Genomic DNA, 9054 nt, shown 5'->3' on the forward strand with positions numbered 1-9054 from the left:
AGGCTATACTATGATGTTTTCTAAGAGACATACGATGCTACTCTGTTTGTTCTGGCCCTGGGCCACTGCACTCCTCCTCTGTTGTTTTCTGGATTGTACTCAGCTGCATGCCTTCGTCCACCCGGCCTCCGTTGACTCGTCCCGCCTGCCGTCTCTGGAGCTGAAGCTGGATTGGAACAGACCAAAGTACAGTCCAATCACGATGCCAGCTGCCTCTCAAAAGGCTCCTTCATCTGGCAGGTGGCGGCACTTCTTCTGAGGGGAAGCTGAGCTGGCCTGGCAGAACTTTCGAGATGTGTTCCAGTGGTTGGTGGATGTGTGGGGAGATAGAGAGGGACCTTTGAATTGTTCAGAAAGGAAAACAGGAAACCCATTGGTAGTTTTAGTTTAGGGTGCTACTGCGGTGTGTTTTTGGGTTTTAAGAGGTGAACAGGAAGAGTTTTTTTTCGTATTGATTATCTTTTACTTTGTTCCTGGTTGGAATGCCCATCAATGTCAACATGAAGTTCACATTTAGTTCTGTTTATTTATTTTTATTTTACTAACACCCATTTGCTTTTAACCCCCTCACATGTTGTGTTGTTGTAAACTTACTCTTTCAAATAAATACTCGTCTAACCCTCTGGAAACCAGTGTTTGGACTGTTTTTGTGTTGCTCCTCACCTACTTCAGACAGCCAGGACAAAACAACATTTTGTGGACCAAAGGCTATACTATGACATTTTTAGAGCGACATGCTATACTATGACGTTTTTTGGACGACATGCTATACTATGACGTTTTAAGAGTGACACGCTATACTGTAACGTTTTTAGAGCTACATACTATACTATGACATTTTTAGAGCGACATGCTACACTATGACGTTTTTTGAGCAACATGGTATACTATGACGTTTTTAGACCAAAGGCTATACTCCTGTACATTATTTCATGACATGGCACATTTTTACAACATGTTGAAAAATCGCTTTTTTTTTTTAGACATAGTATACTATGGCGTTTTTTTGCGCCAAAATTCATGATGATTGTGTTTTCAAAGAAAACCTCTCTGGAGTGTTTTTTATGGCCTCCTTTACATTATTTCATCATATGGCACGTTTTTACAACATGTTGAAAAATCACATTTTTTTTCGACATAGTATACTAGGGCGTATTTTTGCGCCAAAATTCATGATTTTTTTTTTCAAAGAAAACCTTTCTGGAGTGTTTTTCACGGCCAACTTTACATTATTTCATCATATGGCACGTTTTTACAACATGTTGAAAAATCGCATTTTTTTTTCGACATAGTATACTATGGCGTTTTTTTGCGCCAAAATTCATGATGATTGTGTTTTCAAAGAAAACCTCTCTGGAGTGTTTTTTATGGCCTCCTTTACATTATTTCATCATATGGCACGTTTTTACAACATGTTGAAAAATCACATTTTTTTTCGACATAGTATACTAGGGCGTATTTTTGCGCCAAAATTCATGATTTTTTTTTTCAAAGAAAACCTTTCTGGAGTGTTTTTCACGGCCAACTTTACATTATTTCATCATATGGCACGTTTTTACAACATGTTGAAAAATCGCATTTTTTTTTCGACATAGTATACTATGGCGTCTTTTTGGTGCCAAAATTCATGATGATTTTTTTTTCAAAGAAAACCTTTCTGGAGTGTTTTTCACAGCCTCCTTTACATTATTTCATCATATGGCACGTTTTTACAACATGTTGAAAAATCGCAGTTTTTTTTTTCGACATAGTATACTATGGCGTTTTTTGGTGCCAAAATTCATCATGATTTTTTTTTCAAAGAAAACCTTTCTGGAGTCTTTTTCACGGCCTCCTTTACATTATTTCATCATATGGCACGTTTTTACAACATGCTGAAAAATCGCTTCTTTTTTTCGACATAGTATACTATGGCGTTTTTTTGTGCCAAAATTCATGATGATTTTTTTTTCAAAGAAAACATTTACGTAGTGTTTTTCACGGCCTCCTTTACATTATTACATCATATGGCACGTTTTTACAACATGCTGAAAAATCTCATTTTTTTTGACATAGTATACTAGGGCGTTTTTTTGCGCCAAAATTCATGATGATTGTGTTTTCAAAGAAAACCTCCCTGGAGTGTTTTTCACGGCCTCCTTTACATTATTTCATCATATGGCACGTTTTTACAACATGTTGAAAAATCGCATTTTTTTTCGACGATTTTAAGAAGACATGCTATACTATGATGTTTTTTTGGATGACATGCTATACTATGATGTTTTTTGGACGACATGCTATACTATGATGTTTTTATGGACGACATGCTATGCTGTGACGTCTTTTCGACCAAAGGCTATACAATGACATTTTTAGAGTGACATGCTATACTATGATATTTTGTTGAACGACATGCTATACTATGATGTTTGTTGGACCAAAAGCTATACTATGACATTTTTTGAGCGACATGCTGTACTATGACGTTTTTAGAGCGACATGCTATACTATGACAATTTTAGAGTGACATGCTATAATATGACGTTTTTTGGGTGACATGCTATACTATGACGTTTTTAGAGCGACATGCTATACTATGACATGTTTAGAGCGACATGCTATACTATGACGTTTTTTGGACTAAAGGCTATACTATGACATTTTTAGAGCGACATGCTATACTATGACGTTTGTTGGGCGACACTCTATACTATAGGCTTTTTAAATTGACATATTACTGACGTTTTTTTTGTTTTAGTTTTTTTTTTGTTTTTTAGCAACGTATAAGAATTTGGACAGTTTTAAAAATTACTATACTTTTACTTGTGTAATGAAATATTTTTCTATGGCATTTTTTAGATGACATATTATACTCTGAAGTTTTCTTGAAAAACATACTATTTTGACAATATACTGCACTATGACATTTTTTGAACCACATGTCATACATGACAACTTTAGGCAACATCCTATCATTTTTCACCTTTTTGAACGACATAATAATCTTTTTTTTTTGCCAAGGTATACTATGAACTACAGGCCATACTATGTTATTCTTGAAAAGTATCCTATACTTTGACATTTTCTGAACTACATCCTATACTATGGCATTATACCCTGAGTGCTTTGGTTACATGTTGATTTATAATCAATTTTTCTGTTTTGTTTTTTGACGGGATTACCACAGACCTGACCGTGAACACCGTTGACACCCACCTGAGGGAGATGCTGCCTAAGATCTCAAGGCTGCTTGGTCGTGGTCTTTCTGGTCCTGCTCCAGAACGCCTTCATCAACTACGTCTTCTTTTGAAGAGGCCCTCAGATGCTGCAATCTCTGACCTTAAGGAGGAACTGCTACTTTCACTCTGTAACGAGACGGCGGTTATTTTAAAGACCCAGCTCCTGGCAGCTTTGAGTGAAAGTTTAACACCCATCAAAACCGAACTACAGACAGTTAAATCTGAGCTGTCGGTCAGTATTTCAAACATCAAGTCCGACCCGGATGCCCTAAAGCACGCTGTGGGTGAAACGGAAACTTCACTCTCCACATCACCCACGACATCGTCACACTCCAAAGCAGAGCACCTGTCTGCTGAACTTTTAAAAGTGGACAATAAATGTGAAGAATGTGAGCAGCAGCAGACTGTGAGCAGCGGAACAGATGTGATCAGAAAAAAGTCATTTTCTTTTTTATTTTCTTTCTGGTTGACTTGATGCTGTCAGATGCAGATGTTGGAGCTGATTCTGATCTTTCAGGATAAAAAAGCTGCTTTTCCTTCACAGACTTTTCAGGAAATTATTCTCTCAGGTTTTCTCTGCTATTTATATTTTCATTATCTGTGATTATTTCATTATTTCTTTATTGTAAAAATAAAGTTTGAGGCATAAAGACTCATTTAGTTATTTTAATCCTGAAATCTTTGATGTAGCAGAACTAAACTTTCATTTTCCTTCTTGTACTTCTGATAGTAGAACTAAACGTATCTTCAACATGGATCATCTGCTTTTAATGAATCAGCAGCAACATCACAACAACAAATGAGACAATTTTCAACAAATTAATGAAACTGATGTCATTTAAAACTCAGAGTCTGTTTTAGTGTCAAATTAAAGCTGATTACTGACAACTAAAATATTAACGTTACTGTTTTAATCACATTTAAGTTTCCTGAACGTTACATTAATGTCAACCAGCCACAGTTTTATGAACTTAATGAACCACATTACAGGAACACAACACACTTCAGCTGTTTACATGAAACTCAACGCATTAGCTTGATGCTACGTTAGCTTTAATCAAGCTACGACTGAGCAGCTAGCTCGGTTAGCATCGCTAACATTAAAGCTAATATATACTATGCTAACTTTCGTCTCTGGTCAACACACACTGAAACAAACTCCACCAACATCTGGAGTGCATGGCACACATTATATCTGACACTACAGCTGCATATAAAGTGCATTAAAAGCGGCACCGATACGAAAATAAACATTTACTTACCGAACTATCAGAGTCCTGTCAGTGTCTGCTGGTAGAATCAGCCGAAGGTAGAAAACTGGTTAAAACAAGCCAACGGGCAGGAAAACTGTCTGTGGAAAATGTTGTGCTGCTCCACTGATAAATAAACCAACAGTTATTATATCAGAATTAATCCAAACGAAGAGAGCAGAGTCTCTGCAGCCTCCTCCATAGGACCTGTCAATCATTCCAGACCGGACTGTCAATCAAGTAACCCCGCCCCCTGGCTTCGCAAAACTTTAACGCTCTGTAAAAAAAATCAATATTGATTTATTTTAAGATCGGCCACCTGATCTTTCATTTTGACCATGAAAACTAACGAAAAAAAATTATATACAGTCTATGCACCGTACTCTGTTTGGCTCCACACTTGCTGATGACCACTTCCGGTCTCAGGAAATGAAAAAAACGGACCTTTTTTCGTTTCTGACTCTTACTGATTTTACTTTCTTGTTATTCTAAATATAAAACGAAAATCAAAGCATTTTTTAAAACAAAATCGTATATCCCTTTTTGATTATGAAAAGGAAAAACGCCTTGTATTTTAATTTTTGTATTTTAAAACGAAAATCAAATAACCACTCGTTTTTTGTTTTTCAATACCCGTTTCAGAACGGAAAATCCAATTACCAGATCCGTACACGGACCCCTTGACCTCTGCTTCACAGATATATGTTTCTGCTTGTCTGTAGTGAGTTTTCCAGAGTTACAGAAGTATAGTAAAAAATCACTGGTGCAGTCTGTTTAAAAATGATGCTCATAAGTGATGCTTTGAAGGCCGAAATATCCAGATTTTTGGCCACAAATATGGGTCAACCTCCAAAAATAGCTGAATCCTACATTTCCCACAATGCACCTCAATAGCCTCTCTCCAAAATTTTAAACTAGGACATTTTTGCCAGAAAAGGATAATTTATCCTCAGTTGGCTTTTTGAACTCGTCGGGCATAACAGAAAAAATGGAAAATTCCCACCAAAATCGGTCCAGGGTTTATGGAGTTGAGATTCTTCAGTGAACTGCCAAGTAGGGCAGCATTCCAGGCTGAGAGCTGCAACTCTCCCTTATTCCTCCAGAGACACTCCTACATTGGCAGGAGGACTAACACCAAGCAGCAAAACAGGCCTGCGAAAAAAAAAACCCTGCAGAATAATCTGCAAATGCATTCATGGGAAGCGTCCTCGCCTACCTGCGATGGCTAAATCAGGTGTGGGCTTTCTGTAAGTGAGCTCAAGTCACATATCAAGACGAACACCACTCAGAAATGACTCAGAGGGTATTCAGAGAGATTTATTTGTCATCACAGCAACGTAGGGATGAAGTTAATTACAGCTTAATTTAATCTTTAAATGCAGGGAAACGGAGCAGCTCGTGAGAATAGTTGAAACTTTCTGTCTAGTGTATTAACAAGCTTTTGCCAATTACAACATCACTGATTTCACACAGGAATCTGTAATGTTCATTTTCTTACAGTCGATTTTTTTTTATGTTAAGAAATGTAAAAAACTGCAAGAAAGCACACTGGCACACTTTAGGGTGAACACTGATATTTGCATTGAGCTTAGAGCAACTTTAAAACTCTACTTTAAAGTTTTGTTAAGCCGTAGCGCACCCAAATAGTTAAAAAAGTGAAACAATGGCCTGTCACAGTGAACAAAAGTGCAAAGAAATCGGTGCCTGCACTGTTTGTGAGAACTGTGAAATACACTGGAAAGAATAAGCTTCAAAAAGTATGACAAACTTTAAGACTTTTTCTTCTTCACGAGTTTGAGGTGAAGCAGGCCTTTGTTTTTTGAAAGTGTGTACTGTTTGTAGACCAGCAGCAGGCTGGAGTTGGTGGAGTGAGAGTGAAAAGGTTGCTCTGTGGGCAGCAGCCTGCAATGTATGGGATGAACTGCATACTTCTGAGCGTAAAGTCTCGTGACCATCAGAGACGACGGTGTGGGTTAGACTCACTTCTTCAACTTTTGCCCCGTGGTTCAGCTGGACTGTGGCTGCTCATAATATGGACTGACTTGTCGGGATTTGAAGATAAATTACATCACCACGTGACGTCCAGTGTTAGTCACACAATGGCTCATGAGGGCCTCTTTCTTTACAGCAATGTATCCCCGGCTCTTGTATTACGCGCCCTCCATAACAAGTACTGAAAAAGACCGAGTACATTGTCTTCTTTCCTGGATCCCCTTTTCTCAGAATTTCCTTTGAATCTGCATGAGGGACCTCCCTTTGCTTTTCAAAGCTACAAAGAGCTCTATCAGGCATACAGCAGTAGTTTGGCAGGCCTGTTTCCTCCTCAAACAGCCTCCATGTTGTCAAATACACTCAAATCAGTTCCAGCCAAGAATCATACTGAAAAACACCATGATGCATTTTATTTGTAGATGCATCTGTCTCCTTCCACACATAATTACAGCCCGATGGAGGCCTTGACAGAGCACAATAGTTCATAAATATTGATTTTTATGGTAAGCAGTTGTCTCATTATGATGATGAAATTAAAATGTGGGACAAATACGCATATCCATGGGTGTATAAATTGAATATTTAAATCCTCTCCGCACAATTCGCCTCAAACAGGATTGGAAGCCATTCCACCTGACAGGAGTTACAGTTCCGTTTTAAGCAGGGCTGCTGCCTTTGATGCCTCTGCTGCAGTGAGTGGTATACCAAACCCCCCCACCCACCCACCTCCCATAGCTAAGCCTTGTTCTCAGTCAGTGCCAGCCTCCAATATCTGAGCTCATCCCACCCGCTCCGCAAGATCTAGCGCCAGCCCTGCCATGCACTGCACTTGAGAGTGGGTGGCATCACATGGCCCTTCAGCCTGCCTTCTGGGGGTTAGCATGGAGGAAGGAAGACATGAACGCAGGCCTGCGTGTGATTAGGACCACTGCTGCAGCGGCTGACCATGTCTCTTCCTCCTTTTTTTTTTTTTTTTTTGTGGAGTATTTCCACTGATTCTCAAAGTGAGCTATGCCCACACACCTCAGTGGAGCATAGACCCTTTTCCAGCCTCCCACGCTCTCGACTTTGAGTGAGTCTAGGTTGGGTGCACCAATCAGCGGCGGGTAGCACCACCCAACCACCCCCTCATCCTCGTCTTCCTTTCCTCACACATTGTCCTGTGCTTTCACCGAGATAATGCATTAAAAATAACCCATGCTCGAGGTTCTCATCGCACTGAAGATACCAAAGTTTGTGTAGAATTTTCACCCGGAAATTGGGCACTCAGGAGCTGATAATCCAAAGAAAAGGTGTGACTGAAGAGATAAATCAGTCAAACTGAAACCACCTCCTCCACCCCCACATCCTGTCTGCAGGGCGATACCGGCAGAGATGCTCATATAACTGTCTGTACTTTGCTCCGCATCTGCAGCAATATAAGTCACTACAAAGGAGAAAATGTGTCATCTTGAGAATAAACACGTGATTGAGAGACATGCAACCCAGAGAGAATACGTGCGTCACCCACACAGCCAGCAAAACCTGAGATCCTTCTTGTAAGACGGAGAGAGATGTGTGAATTATCTCAGTCAGTGGTCTCCAGAAGGACTCCATTAAGACTCTGCTGTTGCATGACCAGAAGTTCCACAGTCTCGCCAAGGAAAGATGGAGGATTTGTATATTTTGGAGCTCAATTTTCCTTCATAGTAGCTTCCTGCCAACATTCAGAGCATAAGATAATAATAAAAAGAAATGATTTATATATAAGCACATAAAAATCCAGCTATGCAGAAGTCCCTCATGCTGCCACACAATTAGGCTATGAAAAACAAGCTCTGGGATCATGCCGGCTGTGATGTCCCACCATTGTGTGGTTGTGCCAGGGGTGGCAGCTTGTCTGTTTGCGTGGCGTGGTGTGCTGGTAGCTCCAACCTGCCTGGAGACAGGAGGCGTACAGCTTGAGCAGGGAGAACACCAGGCTCCTCATCAAGCATTTTAATGCCTGCGTTCTTCCTCTTCCTTCCTGTCTCACTCCACATCGCACGATTCGCTGCGAGCAGGAAAGGCCACGCCTGTGATCTCGACTGGCGCTGGTGGGCCAGCTCGCCTTAAGAGAGGGATAAAGAGACACTGGTGGTGATTTTGCGCAACAGCAAAAACAGATGGTGCGAGGAACTCTGCTTTTTTTGTGTGTCAGGAGGAGTTAAAAGTGCACTTTTACACAAGGGGGAGGCTGCAGTTTATGGTGAATCATCCACTCCTCTGAAGTTGTAAGTGCTCTGTGTATGTGCAGGAAACTTCACACAGTTTATCAGTCTGTTTGGCCTGAAATACAACAAGGAAGGAAGGAGTCCCCAGCTTTTGGTGCCCCACCCACTGTTGATACCCCAGCAGTTACTGTAAATATTTGCATGGGTGAAATGAGGGAACAAGGTGTACTTCCTGTTGCTTGAATAATACTGAAGCACATGGCAGGCTTGTGAGAAAAGACTGTCTAACTGAAAAATACCACTTCACCTTTTTATACAGTTGAATAATTCTAAAAGCCTACTTTAATGTTGAACATAGTTTACAGTTTCTTACTAGAGAAAGTCACAAATCTGACATTA

At 40.0% G+C, this 9054-nt stretch overlaps 1 long non-coding RNA gene across 1 annotated transcript; it reads right to left on the reverse strand.

Moving 5' to 3' along the window:
• Positions 1-3: 3 nt before the first annotated feature.
• Positions 4-4409, reverse strand: LOC129348616 (uncharacterized). Its single transcript, XR_008601233.1, has 2 exons — positions 3199-4409; positions 4-338 (listed from the first exon to the last, which is right to left on the reverse strand). It is a non-coding gene; the product is annotated as an uncharacterized LOC129348616 (long non-coding RNA).
• Positions 4410-9054: the final 4645 nt, after the last annotated feature.

Source organism: Amphiprion ocellaris, chromosome 3 (genome assembly GCF_022539595.1).
Source record: "Amphiprion ocellaris isolate individual 3 ecotype Okinawa chromosome 3, ASM2253959v1, whole genome shotgun sequence".
NCBI lineage: Eukaryota > Metazoa > Chordata > Actinopteri > Pomacentridae > Amphiprion > Amphiprion ocellaris.